The following is a 14,953-nucleotide window of genomic DNA, read 5'->3' on the forward strand; positions in this document are numbered from 1 at the left end:
CTTTTATTATATAGGATTGTTGTACTATTTTCCATACAAACAACTGTAAACATACTTTTGCCCTACCCTATACAGATATGGACACACACAATACACACACCACATACCTATATCACACACACCACACATGTACACACACTAACACACACCACATACATATGTACCACACATTGACACCCTATATATACACACCCTACACATACTAACATAGCATACACACAGCACACACTAACACACAACACATGTACACATATGGACACATACCACACAATACACACAACATGCACACATACCCACAATCGCATCTTGTTTTCTGCTAAAGGACAGGCAGGGAGTGGAGCAGCTAGAAGGAGTAAGGGCTCAGCTGCTAAGAAAGGCTGGCTTCCTGGTAATGCCACCAAGCCTCCGCCAGGGAGAGACATGGCAGGAGAGAAGTGGCAGGGGACCCGTGGGAGAGCCAGGAATAAGCAGACTTGCAGGCTCCCTCCGTGAAACACAAGAAAGGGAGGTGTCAAAGGAGATGCTGCTTCTCGCTGCTGGGGAGGTATAGGGTGTTCCAAAATTCACTCAAGATTTGAATTTTGCGTGAGCATTAACAACAACAACAAAAAATAAAAGCCTAATTTTACTTGGTTTATTGAATCAGATTCTAATATCTGTTGCCCTTTGATTTCAATCCCTTCAATTTGATAAGCATTACCAAGTACCAATTATGGCCCAGGAGCAGGGACAATGAAGACCAATGAAGACCACGGCTTTGCGTATGTACCAGCAAAGCAGTGGAGGCCATTTACCCGATGTGCTATTCCTTACATAACCATATACTGTATATTTTATGAATCAATAAAAAATTTACAATTTTTAATTATAAACCTGTGTTTTCTATCAAAATTACTTCTTGCGTGAATTTTGGGACACCCTATAGGAGTGTCGGTGGGTGTCTACTCCTTGCTCCAAAGTGGAGGTTCCTCTAAAAGTTTAGAATACATTTGAATGAAAAAAATTAAAATCTCACTATACCTGAAACACTAGACAACTGATAAAAGCCAAGTGCAAACAGAAACGTTTCCACCCCCGTTTTAATCGGGGTGTCACAGCTGTGTCAAGAGGCCCGGGTGCGTGCCTATCAAACCACATGTAGCCTGAGAGCAGCTCCCAGAACTGCCCGCAGAAAACCCAGGAAAACCTTCATGGACCAATAGCTGCATCCGCATAAAGGGGTGTTTATTCAAAACACAGATGATCAGAACTAATTTCTAGAGACGGGGCCATTGATCTGCATATTTAACAAGCTCCCCTGGTGAATGATTCTTAAAACATCTCAGGTTTGAAAGCCAGCACTGTTTCTGACAGCTGCCTGGCTCATTCCTGCCTCTGTCCCAAACGCAACCTCGGGACAACAGAAATAAGGCAAAAGCTCCCAACAGCCCAGCCAGCCCATAGTGTATGGAACTGACCGGCTGCTGTGTGGGGTGTCTGACTTACTTATCTCTGTGCCCATGCATGGAGTCAGGCACACAGTAGGTGCTCAATAAGGACTGCTGAAATCAAATGGACTCACAACATGATCATTTTACCTCTTTTGAAACCATGCCAAGCACTTGCTATGAGGAGTCCTGTGGCCTCTGGAAGGGAGGCGCTGGGTTGCTTGTGGCTACTTCCTGCAGCACAGGCAGCCACGGTGTCCTCGCTGGCGTTACCAATGGGAGAACTGGTCTGCCCTCCTGGGGGCCATACTTCCTGCTGGGATCCTCACCTTTACAGGCTTTGGACACTGCTCTCTGGTGCTATCTCCTTGACTAGGCACTAGGCTGACCAATAAATGGGGTGTAGATTCCTGGTTTTCACTCCAAATGCACTGAGTGCAAACTGGGGAAGGCGCCCAAGAATGTGAATGTCGAGCAAACACCTCCCATGATTATGAGCCTGGCGTCCAGAGTTGGGCACTACCACAAACCCCGGTTTAAAAGCAAACATGGCCCTAACTGGTTTTGCTCAATGGATAGAGCGTCAGCCTGTGGACCAAAGGGTCCCAAATTCAATTCTAGTCAAGGGCACATACCTTGGTTGCAGGCTCCTCCCCGTCCTGGGTCCTGGTCAGGGCTCATGCAGGAGGCAACCAATCGATATGTTTCTCTCACATAGATGTTTCTCTCTGTCTTTCCCTCTCTCTTCCATTCTCCCTAAAAATCAATGGGAAAGCATCCTCAGGCGAGGATTAACAACAACAAAACAAAAGAAATGAAAGCAAACATGGTGACCATCCAGCTTCATTTTTTCTTTTGCTGGAACCTTTGCTGGGATGTCTGTTAAAAGGATCTCTGCATAGATATTTGCCATCTGGGTTTTGGGGGTAGGAACGGGTGTGGTGGGAGCTGCCCAACTTTTATTGATTTTTTACAGAGAGGAAGGGAGAGGAATAGACAGTTAGAAACATCAATGAGAGAGAAACATCGATCAGGTGCCTCCTGCACACTCCCTACTGGGGATGTGCCCGCAACCAAGGTACATGCCCTTGACCAGAATCGAACCTGGGACCTTTCAGTCTGCAGGCTGACGCTTTTATCCACTGAGCCAAACCGGTTAGGGCGCTGCCCAACTTCTGAGCCCACCTTTGCCAGTCTCACTGCAAGGCCAGCTGAGGCCCCCAGACTGTGCACTGGCACCCGGTAAGTCAGGCTCAGCCAATCAGATGCTTACTCCTGGGTTTGCACACATGGAGCACCGCATGGAGGCAGAGACTGTTTCTACCCCAGTCAGCAGCCACCTTCAGAGCCTCATCGTGGTGAGAGCCACGGCCATATAACAACCGGGAGCTCTTCCTGTCATTTCTCGGAGCCACCCAATACAATTATCCAGAGTTGGCTCCTATCATTTTCAAAAAATATATATTTGTATTGATATCAGAGAGGAAGAGAGAGGGAGAAAGAGATAGAAACATCAACAATGAGAGAGAATCACTGATCGGCCGCCTCCTGCACACCCCCACTAGGGATCAAGCCTGCAACCTGGGCATGTGTTCTGACCGGGAATTGAACCCTGACCTCCTGGTTCATAGGTCGATGCCCAACCACTGAGCCATGCTGGCTGAGTGGCTTCTATCATTTGTAACAAAGCAAATTCCAAGGGAGCAAAACCTATCTCCGTCATATTTTAAACGGTTAACAAAACAGTGTTTGGTTTAAAGTTTTATTATTTAACCTGCCCTCTGATGCACTTGTTTGCGTCATTGCCCAAGACTCACAAAACAGTCCAGGGTGGAATCATAAGGAAGCTCGTAAAAAACATTATGAGACGCATTAAGGAAACAGAACAAAACTAAAGGGCACTGCTGGGGAGATAGTGGAGCTGGAGGCTGGAGTCCGCCTTATGAGCTCTGTGACGGTTGCTTAAACCTCTCCACCGTTCCCTTTGCTCCTCTGTGAAATAAGATTGCGAATGGTGCTAGAGGGTTAAAGACACAACAGGCTCAGCACCTGGCACACAGCTGGCAGTCGATGGTAGGTCTGTACTGTTCCTGCCAGCACCAATACTCTCACCTAACAAGACAGGGCAGCTCCAAGGATATTGAAAGAGAAAATTCCCAAGTAAGTGAGAAAAGAAAAATAAATATTAAGTTGCCCATATTCCTGTTTTCTGGCCACACACACACACACACACACACACACCAAAATGCAGTTTCCTATAGTTCAACCTAAGCATGACCACAGTTGTTTGAGTCTCCACGGGCTCTGTTGCAGCACGGGGCGGGGGTAGGTTTAAGGACCCCAACCGCACACCTTATCCTCACCAGGGCACCCACCGCCCACAGGAGCCCGGGAAAACCTTATAGGAGCCGGGCAGGGAGGGCAGAGAATGGTCAGCAGCGCTGGGGCTGCAGGCGCAACCAGTTGCTGCAGGAAGCCTGGGGCCCGCGCTCCCCTCCCGTGCCGCCTCGCCGGCCCCCTTCGCCCCGCTCCCACCTCCCCCGGGGCCTCAAAATAATGGGCTGCAGGACACAAAAGACTGGACTGCAGGGCGGGTTGGGGAAGCTACTCCAGGAATCCGCCGCCTCCTGGGGGAGGGGGTTGCCCGAGTAACTTGGCTGCCCGGAGCGCTCGGCTCCGCAGCCCGGGTTGGCACGGATCGGGGTCCCCAAGAAGAAAGGGGCCCGGAGCGGTGTACCTCCCACCCAGTCATCGCATCCCTCGGCCCTCTGGACGTGGGCTTTCGGAGAAACTGACCTCAGCCCGACTGTCCGACTCTCTCACCGCCGGGCGCTTCCTCTGTCCCTTTGATGTCCTGGCCCTGCACCGCCAGGGGCGCCCCAGCACCTAGTTCTCATCCCGAAACCTCTGCGGGTCCCCGCGCGCGTCCCGGGTTAGTGAGCTCCCCGCGGAACCGGAGACGGGTCCCACTGCACCCCAGAGCTCCCCCCAGCTATGGTCGCTTGCACAGCGCATTCCAGGGGGCAAACTAGAGAGAGGTGACCCCTTCCCGTACCCGCAGGAAGGATCAGTGCCCCGCGAGCCCCCTGAGCACCCCTCCGTCCCCAGCACCCCCTCGCCGCAGAACAGCGCCCAAGCTCCTAAGGAGCCTCCCGGGGCCTGCTGCCCTCCCGAGATCCACCCTGTGGCCTTGGGGGTCGGGGTCCTGGTTCTGTTCGCGCTCCCCGCCGGCTCGCGCCCGGACCAGGCTGGCCTCCAGGGGATGGAAAGAAGACCCGCCAGGCAGCCTGCAAAGTTTGTGCTCGTCCACGCCCTGGCGGGGTGCCAGGACCACCTCGCCCTCCTTGTAGCCCCTCTGGCTCCCCGGCCGCTTTGGGGGTTCCCATCACCTGCCTAGGTGCCGGGGCGCGGGGTCTTGGGGAGCTGGGAGGTGAGGGGCGCAGAAAGAGCTGCTCAGTTCCCCATTCCCCGCCCCAGTTTTCTAGAAGGGGATGCGCGCACCAACTCACCCCACCCCCCAGAGTCCGCAGACGGTTCCCAGGCTCGGGGTAAGGACTTGGCCACTCACCGTGCGCCCCGTCCCGGTCCCGCTCCCGCTTCGGCCAGCACCGCCCGCGCTGCCCTCCCCCCCGCAGCCCTGCTCTCCAGCCGGCTCAGGAATGATTTATGTGGGGACCACCGGGGAGGCTTCCGAGAGGCTAGGGAGGAGGCAGCAGGACAGGAAGACGTCTGCTCCGGGGGGCGCTAGCGAGGCCGGCTGGGGCGCGGGGGGGGGGGGGGGCAGGGGGGACGGGGGGACCTGTTGCCGCCAGCCCTGCTCCCGTAAGTCCGCCTTTAAGTCCCAGTTTCCTTAAAGGCTCTCACCTGCCGCGGGACAGCGCGTGCGTCCAGGTGCCTGGTGGGGACCCTGCGGGGGGTTTAAAGATACTAAGCCCGGGGTTCGGGCCGCGCTCCCATTGGACCAGCCGAGCACGAGACCCCCGGGCACGTGGACTGCATGGGTTTCCTGAGGCGCGAGTCCCGCTCGCCCGCCCGCCCGCCCGCCCTGCGCTCAGCACCCACGCCTCCTCCACCGCCAGAGCCCTCGGCTGGCTCCGGGTGCCACAGCCCTTCTCCAGACTCCGCCTCTGTCTGGCTCCAACTCTGCCAGGTGGACTCCCTCAGCCGCCGCCGGCTTTTAACAAACGATTTACCCAAACAAAACAACACCCAAATCCTTGGGTCCCCTAGTATGTATCAATCACAATGCTAGTGGCCTGAGCCATAAAACAGCATAAAGCAGTGGTTCTCAACCTTGGCTGCACATTCGAATCACCTGGGAATCTTTTTAAAATCCTGATTTCTGGGCCTCATCCTCCGGAAATTCTGTTTCTTTGATACTAATGTTCTGGTCCCACCCCATAACAAAGAAACAGAATTTCCAGAGGATGAGGCCCAGAAATCAGGATTTTAAAATGATTCCCTGGTGATTCTAATGTGCAGCCAAGGTTGAGAACCACTGGCATAAAGCCTCATTCTCCCATGTGGGCATACAGGCATCGCTGACCGGGAAACACACGGCGACTTAATCAATCACTTCATGCTGGTCTCTCTGGGCTGTGAGCTGCCCGCCATCCCCACAGCCTTCACTGCTGCCTGGCTGTGCCTGGGGCACCTCCCCGCAGGAGGTTCTCACTCCCCACTCCCTATCTTGAATTGAGAATTCTAAGAGGAAGCATGAGAAGCATGAAGGAACGCGCTTTCAAGATGTGGCTAGTTCACTGTAGGTGTTTAACATTTGTAACATGGATAGATAGATGGATGGACAGACAGACCACTGAATGATGGACAGGAACATTAACTCAGGGCACTTTTACTTTCTCCAGAATCTACCAAAACAAGTGCTGGTGCCTGGCTGGTGTGCCTAAGTGGTTAAACAGTTGGCCAGCGCATAGAAAGGTGGCAGGTTGATGTCTGGCCCAGGGAGCCAGGGAGGGGAGACAGGGGGAGAGGGGGGACCAATCCATGTGTCACTTTCTTCTCTCTCTCTCTCTCTCTCTCTCTCTCTCTCTCTCTCTCTCTCTCTCGTCTCTCATTCCTTTCCTTCCTCCCTTCCACTCTCTCTAAAAATCCATGGAAAAAATATCCTTGAATGAGGACTTAAACACACACACACACACACACACACACACACACACACACACACACACACACACCAGGTGCTGGCAACTTTGATTTAAAGTTTAAACTCATCCTGAAAGTGCATCTTTCCAGGACAACTACTACTACTTCAGGAAACTTCTGAAAGTTACACCATAGGCATGGCAGAGGCCTGATGGTCCCCTTCTGAGGCTCCCGCTGGTCAGAGACCCCAGCTCAGAGGCCCCAGCACCTCTGATCAGAAGCAGCCTCTCGGGGTGGGGCCCAGAGGTGAATTCTCCCTCCGGAGAGCAGCCAGCTCTGACTGACCTGCCTCAAATTTTGGTCCTGACCCTTTTCACCACTGTGACTTTGGCTGCTTTATCTCGCTGTTTCCTCATCTGAAAAATGAAGAAAAGAAGAATGAGCCAGGCTCATTTTTATTTCTAATAATAACCATACCCACACAGTAGTAGTAGCGGTGAGTGCTAAGGCTTAGTGGGTGTTCACTATGAAGGAGGCAATATGCTAAGTGCTTTAAGTGCATTATTTTATGTGATCTTAGCAACAGCGGCATCACACTCTCTCCATCTTAAAGAGAAGGCTACTAGTAAAATCATGTCAGTCATTTGTCCAAAGTCCCAGAGCTGGTAAGTGAAGCAATAATTTCGAACCCAGATCTGGCCTCCAGAGCCCTAACACACGAGACACCCAATGTTAGGTGAAACCCTTGAGACCTGTGCTCCCCAGTAGACAGTATGCTCCAGCTATTTTTATCCATTTTCATTACCCCCAAATCCTAGCCTACCTAGGCCATCATAGGTGTTCAGTCGGTGAATGAACAAATAATAAACACAGGGCACAATATGAAGATCTGGTCTGAGCAGTCTTGGGCAGGCAGTGACCTGGCCTCATGATTTGTTCGGTCCCAGTTTGGCTTAGGGCCCTAACCCTACAGTCCTGCATTTTTAGTGCATCTGAATTTCTATGCCATCTGTTCTATGCAAGGATAAAAGGGGGTGATGTTATGTCCATACACACACGCAGTCATTAGATGCAAAAATTAGGTCTCTCTTTCTGAAACTGCTTCTCATTTTTCCTGCCCAAATGAAATCTAAGCATGAGGCACCATGGCATCCCAGCTAGAGGCAGGAGATTCACTCCAGTTCCATTGCTAACTGCCAGTGTTACAGACCTCCAGGCCTTCACATTCCTCACTGGACCAGGAGCCCCACCTCAATGACCACCTGGGGCTGGAGGCTACCATTAGGACAGTGTAGATAGAGGATGTCTGTCATCACGGACAAGTCTGCTGGGTAGTAGACTTGTAATTTTCCATAGTAAAGGAAAATTACACTACCACAGGGATAAGAAGATTGAGTTTCAACAAAGCTATCAGGGTTCTGTGACATTGGAAATGAGATGTTGATTGAGATGAATTATTGTCAGATTACCCAACACTTAGTCATTCAACAATCCGAACTATGTCTTTGACAAGATGTTTCTTATGAAGGACTTTGGATATTTTTATCTGAGTCACTAAGACTAAAACAAAATAGGTTAGAAGTATATTACTCTAGTTAATCTGACAATTCCTACCACAAACAACTATGTTAAAAAAAAAATGACCAATGAAAATAGCAGTTTATGACCCTTTAGAAAAACAGGATTGGGCGACATCCAGTCAAGATGGCAGTAGGTAAATGTGGTACCCTCATCCTCCCACAACCAGAGCAAAATTACTAGTAAACTACAGAACAATGATCATTCAGAACCATCTGAAATCTAGCTGAATGAAAGTCCTACAAATACAGATTTAAAGAAGCCACTTGGATACTGGTAGGAGGTGCAGAGACTTGGAAGAACGGGGCCCATACCCACATATGATGGACACAAATTGGGAAGGATATCTTGGCTGTGGGGTTCCCCCTAAGGATTCAGAGTCCCAGCACTGGTTCCAGTGCCAGGAAGAAAAGTCCCCACAACTGCTGCCTGTAAAGACCAGCGGGAATTGAGGCTGAGGGAGAAGGAGAGCTGCAAGAGTCTCAGGCATTCCTCTTAAAGGATTACACACAGACTTACTCAGACTCATATCCTCTGACCTTACAATGCTGGGGCAGCAGTTTGAAGGGCAGCAGGGATATATAGGGAGGTACTGAATTGTCTAGCATCAGGATGAGGGCTAAAAGGGAGGCTTTCGAACCAGATCTGGCCTGGGGACAGAAGTACACTGGCATAGGCCATTGTTCCTTTTCTAAGCCCTCCCTCCACAGAGCTGGCAGTCAGGCACCATATCCGAGTCTCCATCAACCTGGCTAACACTATTAGCCCCACCCTGCTGATTCCCTGAGACCCCATACCACTCAACTCGTGGGCCCATCCAAACTATTTTCAGTGGCTTTTCCATACAAACAGCTTGTCTTGGCTCATACTTCAGACTTTCCTAAGACCTTTCAAAAAAGCAGCATCTGGACTTGGCATGGCCCATACCTCTTGCTACGTGGCCCTAGGCCTTGCACTAGTGGCAGCCAGCCTTGGTTCACAGCTTGGCCTCTCCTGGGCACCTCCATGCCCAGCACAAGTAGCAGCCATCTGCAGATTGCTTTGTAGCTCATGTATGGTGTCAGATAGGTATGAGATATATTGGGACTATCACTGAGTAAGTTATATGATGTCTAATTACTGGGGTGTACACCTGAAACTAATATGATATTGTATATAAACTGTAATAGAAAAAAATGATTTTTAAAAAAGAATGCAGAACTAAAAAGCATGTGCATTTGTAATTTTTGACGGCTATTGTCATAATTTTAAGGTATCCTCTACTTTATACTTCTATCTGCAATATATTAGAATTCCTGCTTTCCTACATCCTCATACACATATTATGTCATCAAACTTTTTGATATTTGACAATATGAGAAGTAAAAATACTATTGCCTAAATCTAATTTGCATTTCTCTTATAGCAAGATTGAACATATTTTCCTATAGCTATAACAGCAATAAGATTTTACCTTTTTCCTCAAAAAATTAAATATGGAAATGCCATTTGACCCAGTGATCCCATTTCTAAGAATATATCCTAAGAAACCCGAAACAACAATTAGAAAGAATACATGCACCCCTATGTTCATAGCAGTGCAATTTACAATCACTCTGATCTGGAAACAGCCCAAGAGCCTATCAGTATATGCATGGATACAAAAGCTACGGTACATTTACACCATGGAATACTATGCAGCAGTAAAAAAGAAGCATCTCTTACCCTTTGAGACAGAATGGAAGGAGAGTATTATGCTAAGTGAAATAAGCCAGTCAGAGAAAGACAAGTATTACATTGTCTCACTCATATATAGAATCTAATGAACAAAATAACCTGATGAACAAAATAGATCCAGAGCATAGAAGCATGGAACAGACTATCAAATCTCAGAGGGAAGGCAGGGGTGGGTTGGTAGGTGGGAGGAGATCAACCAAAGAACTTGTATGCATAACTCATGGACACACATAACAGTGTGATGAAAGTGGTGGGGGTGGGGGGGGAGGTGGAGGCAGGCTAGAAGGGGGTCAATGGGGGAAAAAGGGGGACATATGTAATACCTTCAACAATAAAGATTTTAAAATTAAAAAAATATATTATCTTTTCTGTAAACTTTTCTCAACTGTTACTTTATATGTAAAAGCTTTTCAAAATGAATGTTCTCCAGTAGCGATCATTTCATTTCTATCACTGGGCCAAAGATGATCTGAAGCATAACATTTTGTTGTCCTATAGGGTAGTGACAAGTTTTGCAACTATTAGCAAAACTTCATGCCTGCCCAGTGTGTCTCAGTTGGTTGGGCATTATCCCATGGACCAAGAGGTCACTGGTTTGATTCCTGATCAGGGGACATGCCCAAGTTTTGGGCTCAATCCCCCCTACTTGGGAGGCAGCTGATCAATGTTTCTCTTTCCTCCCTTCCTTTCTCTGAAATCAATTTTTAAAAAAATCATGTCAGAAAATTTTAAAAAATTCCTGATTGCCTATATAAATGTCTGTTCTTCAAAGGATCATTTGAACCAATCATAACATCTTACTGGTTCCTTCATTAACTAATGAATTGAATAAAATCTTTGACATGTTTTCACTATATATTTGCATGGGAATCATGTTTTCAGTGATTGAAAATTATAATGTAGAAGCCCTAGTGGAGCTTATGATCTCTAGGAAGGCAAACAGGAAATTTTAAACATTATTTTTTAAATTAAAATGCAAGTAAGTGCTAGAAGTAGGAAATGCATAGTTACCTCTAAACCTGCCCATCACTGGACTTAGATTCTGCAAGCCTCACCCCAAAGGTTCCTGTTAACTTTTCTTCCAATCCCCTCCCCACTCAGAACAATCTGGGACTAGAGGCTCTAAGGAACTGCCAGGGACAAAGGCAGATCATTCAAAAGTTAGGTCACAATGGCCTTTGATTGCTGAGAACACAAAGTATTTTGTTCTTTATAATTAACAGTCTTAGGGTCATAATGATCAAGCATAGTGGCTGGGATGTAGGCTCAAATGTTTACAAGGTGTGGTTCGCACCTCCATCTTGAGAATTTATGAGGAACGACCTCACCCAGGAAGGATGGGGAGGCAGAATCATGGAGGAAGGGTTGGGGGGTGGAGTATTTGTGCGTGAATTGTGCTTGGAGATGGATAAAACAGAGAGGCTGACTAATCTCTTCCTTCCCATTATCTGGGTAAATCTGAAGGAGATTTCCAAACTGGTTTTCATTAGGGGAGGAAAGAAAATTACAAACGAGGTGAGACAATTGTTCCAGACCAGGGAATTTTAGCCTTAACGCTCTTGATGTTTTGAACTGGATAATTCTTTGTGGGGTGCCTTGTAGGATGTTCGATAGCATCCCCGACTTCTACCCACCAGATGTAAGCAGCACCCTCTCCCAAACTGTGACCACCGAAAATATTCAAAATCTAGAGTTTGATTTTTTTTTTCTTTTAAGTCACAGGAGACATCACTGAGTTTGGACGTATGTTATCAGATATATTAAAGAGGCGTCCCTAGGGTCAGTTTTGGAAAAGGCTGAGGACTGTGGTCAAGATCTGAAGCACACCGGTGCATCTAAGCCAACTGACCTCTTATGTTGTCTACCTGTCCCCACGTTGATTCCACGTCATCCCCAATGATAGCTTTCCTGGAAGAATTGCAAAATGAGTCATTTCAGGAAAGGAGCTCACCTCCCTGTGTTCCTCCAGTAGGACATTCACAGGCATCCTGTGCTGGGGGCTTGCTCTGAGTCGAGCCTAGCACTTGGCTATGCTTGAGCACAGAAGCATTCAGAAAACAGAATCGAGGAACTGGCAGTTCTATTTCCCGTGGCCTCATGAGAAAGTACCTGGCACATAAGAGGGCTTCCATAAATCTCCTAAGAAAACAGGGGAATAAAATGAAACTGTAAGTTTAGAAGAAGACAAATAAATGTGCTAGCAGCAGGAGAGTGCTGAAAGATGAAGTGTGCCCAGGGCAGTGCAGTGTGCTTGCTGCTGCCATGCCTTGACTGTCTACTATCTGTCAAGCTATGAGCCGAGTGCTTGCCACACACTCTCTTATTAAATTGAACCCTCCTGAGGGAGTACTGTTACCCCATTTTCCAGAAAAGGAAACTGAGTTTCACAGACCCAGGCTGATCTTTATTAGTCTCATAAGAAGACTAACAGTTATCATTAATCAAGGCCACCATCACTCTAAATATTTCATTTATGATTGAAGATAATCCCATCTGATCTAAAGGACTCAAACCCTGAAACCTCTCGTGGAGGCAGCCAAGGAAGAGGCTCCATGCCTCCTCCTCCATCATCCTCAAGACTCCAGCTCCCTGCTCCATGCAGTGAAATGTGAGACAGACACAGAGACAGTACACGGCTCAGCCCCAGAGGGAAACCTCAGAAGGGCTCCATGCCCCTTCCTCTATTACACATCACTGAAATTTTAGATTCCCACAAACTATAAGTTCTGCAAGGGCGGGGTCTTTATCTGCTTTGTTCATTACAATACCCCCTGGCACAGAGCAGGCACTCAAACAATACACACTGAGGGGATAATCCTATCTAATAATAGACAAACATGGTAATTGACAGTACCTTCGCTATGCCTCCCATTGGCTAATCAGCACGATATGCAAATTAGCCCAACCAAGATGGCGGCCGGCAGCCACACAGCTGAACCGAGCAGGAGGATTGCTTGCTCCAGTGATGGAGGAAGCCAAGGTTCCCCGCCTGCGGCGGCCTGGCTCTGAGCTCCAAAAGCAACAAAGTTTCAATTATAGAATCTAAACAAACCCCAGATACCTGCTTTTAGCAGGCCGTGGCCTCAGAGCTGGAGTGAGTAGGAGTGATGGCAACAAAGTTTCAATTATAGAAGGTAAATAAATCCCAGCATTAAAAAAAGAAAAAGAAAAAAAGGAGAGGCTGGGAGCTTCAGTCGCCGGCCAGCCTGAAAACGGCCCTCAGCCCCTCACCCAGACTGGCCAGGCACCCCAGTGGGGACCCCCAACCTGAAGGGGGTGTGGTCAGCCTGAAAACAGCCCTCAGCCCCTCATCCAGGCTGGCCAGGCACCCAAGCGGGACCCCAACCCTGATTGGGACACCCTTCAGGGCAAACCAGCCAGCCCCCACCTGTGCACCAGGCCTCTATCCTATATAGTAAAAGGGTAATATGCAAACTGACCCTAACAGCAGAACCACTGGGAATGACTGGTTACTATGACACACACTGGCCACCAGGGGGCAGACGCTCAATGCAGGAGCTGCCCTCTGCTGGTCAGTGCACTCCCACATGGAGGAGCTCTGCTCAGCCACAAGCCAGGCTGATAGCTGCCAGTACAGCGGTGGTGCTGGGAGCCTCTCCTGCCTCCTCAGCAGCGCTAAGGATGTCTGACTGCAGCTTAGGTCTGCTCCCCGCTGGAAAGTGGACATCCCCCGAGGGCTGCCGGGCTGCCAGAGGGATGTCTGATTGCCAGCTTAGGCCCAATCCCCTGGGGAGCAGGCCTAAGCCAGCAGGTGGTCATCCCCTGAGGGGTCCCAGACTGAGAGAGGGCACAGGCCAGGCTGAGGAAACCCCTCCCAGCAGTGCACAAATTTTTGTGCACCGGGCCTCTAGTACTATATAATAAAAGGCTAATATGCAAATTGTCCCCTTGAAAGTTCGACTGGGAGACCAGGGGTTTGATCACTCACTATGACATGCGCTAACCACCAGGGGGCAGCATGGAACATAGTGGGTGACCAGCTGCAGCGGCGGGGCACTGAGGGAGCGAGGGAAGGAGGAGGTGGGAAGGCCAGGAGGTGGGGAACCTGATTGGCCCTGATCACCGGCCAGGCCTAGGGACCTTACCCATGCATGAATTTTGTGCACCAGGCCTCTAGTGTGATAAAAGCACCCTCATCTGTGTTCAAATCCTGCTTTGCTACTTGTTGGCTGAGTCACTTTAGACTTATCACTTTGTCTCTCTGGACCTGTTTCCTCATGGGAAATGGGCCTTACTGTGCCTATAGCTGCCTCCAGGGGTTTTAGAAAGAAAGTGAGGTATAAATTAATACACAAAGAAAATGAAATGTGATCATGTATAGAGGTCTTGATACCTAGTAGGTGCTAATTTCCTCTTTCTTCTCTCTCTTTCTCCCACCCTTTCTTCTACAAATATTCATTGAGTGCCTCTTCCTGTGCCAGGTGTCACCTCAAGTGTTCAGGTCACACACAGCAGGGACCACGGTGGGAAGGCAAAGCTTACCGGCTAGTTTGGGAGATCAACCGAAAAACTTGAAAACAAGTCAACTGAGCAGATCGCTCCCAGTGGTGCTGAGAACTACAAACGGAGCAAAGGGAACTAGGGAGGTGAGAGGTGGTGTTTCTGAGGTCGTGTCCCCATGTTAATGTAAGTGGACATCTCTTTTGCTCTGGGCCTGTGGACCAATGCTAAGTGCCAACTGGGGTCAAGAGCTGGATGTTTTAGAACTGACTCTGCCTTCTACCAGAAACATGGGCGTAGGGAGCCAGCTCATACCTCCGGGCCTCAGTTTCCTGACCAAAGAGTGGGGTCTCTGAGAGTCTTCTCGCCGCCTCACAGGCTGTGGTTCGTTTTAATCCCTGAGGTCAGCTGTGTCTGAGCAAGTCTGTGATTCATGGGGAGCTTAATATTTTACTCTAGGAAACAACTGTGAAGTTACTTGTTAACAGACACACTGCCATGCCGTTGGGCAGCTCTGGGAGCCAGTCCATGCTGCGTCTCACACGAAGGCCAGGTGCTGTCACCCATTGTTAATGTCTGGCTGTCATTAGGAGGCTCATGAGAGCTTAGGGTAAGCTCCCCGCCTCCCTGCCTCCTGAGTCAGCTTTGATTCTGCGCCAGCCCTCGGG

The 14,953-nt window shown here is 49.1% G+C and overlaps 1 protein-coding gene across 4 annotated transcripts in view; it reads right to left on the reverse strand.

The window, feature by feature from the left end:
- PROM1 (prominin 1) overlaps window positions 1–5,428 on the reverse strand; it is a 97,044-nt gene extending 91,616 nt beyond the window's left edge. For 2 of the 4 annotated variants that reach the window (XM_036329349.1, XM_036329323.1), the window contains exon 1: window positions 5,292–5,428. The gene's annotated coding sequence lies outside the window, so the exon portion shown is untranslated. Of the gene's footprint in view, window positions 1–4,223; window positions 4,284–4,995; window positions 5,076–5,291 lie in introns of those variants that run through there. The other 2 variants (XM_036329330.1, XM_036329340.1) reach the window with 2 other exon arrangements.
- Window positions 5,429–14,953: the final 9,525 nt, after the last annotated feature.

Source organism: Myotis myotis, unplaced genomic scaffold, assembly GCF_014108235.1.
Source record: "Myotis myotis isolate mMyoMyo1 unplaced genomic scaffold, mMyoMyo1.p scaffold_m19_p_1, whole genome shotgun sequence".
In the NCBI taxonomy this organism is placed as follows: domain Eukaryota; kingdom Metazoa; phylum Chordata; class Mammalia; order Chiroptera; family Vespertilionidae; genus Myotis; species Myotis myotis.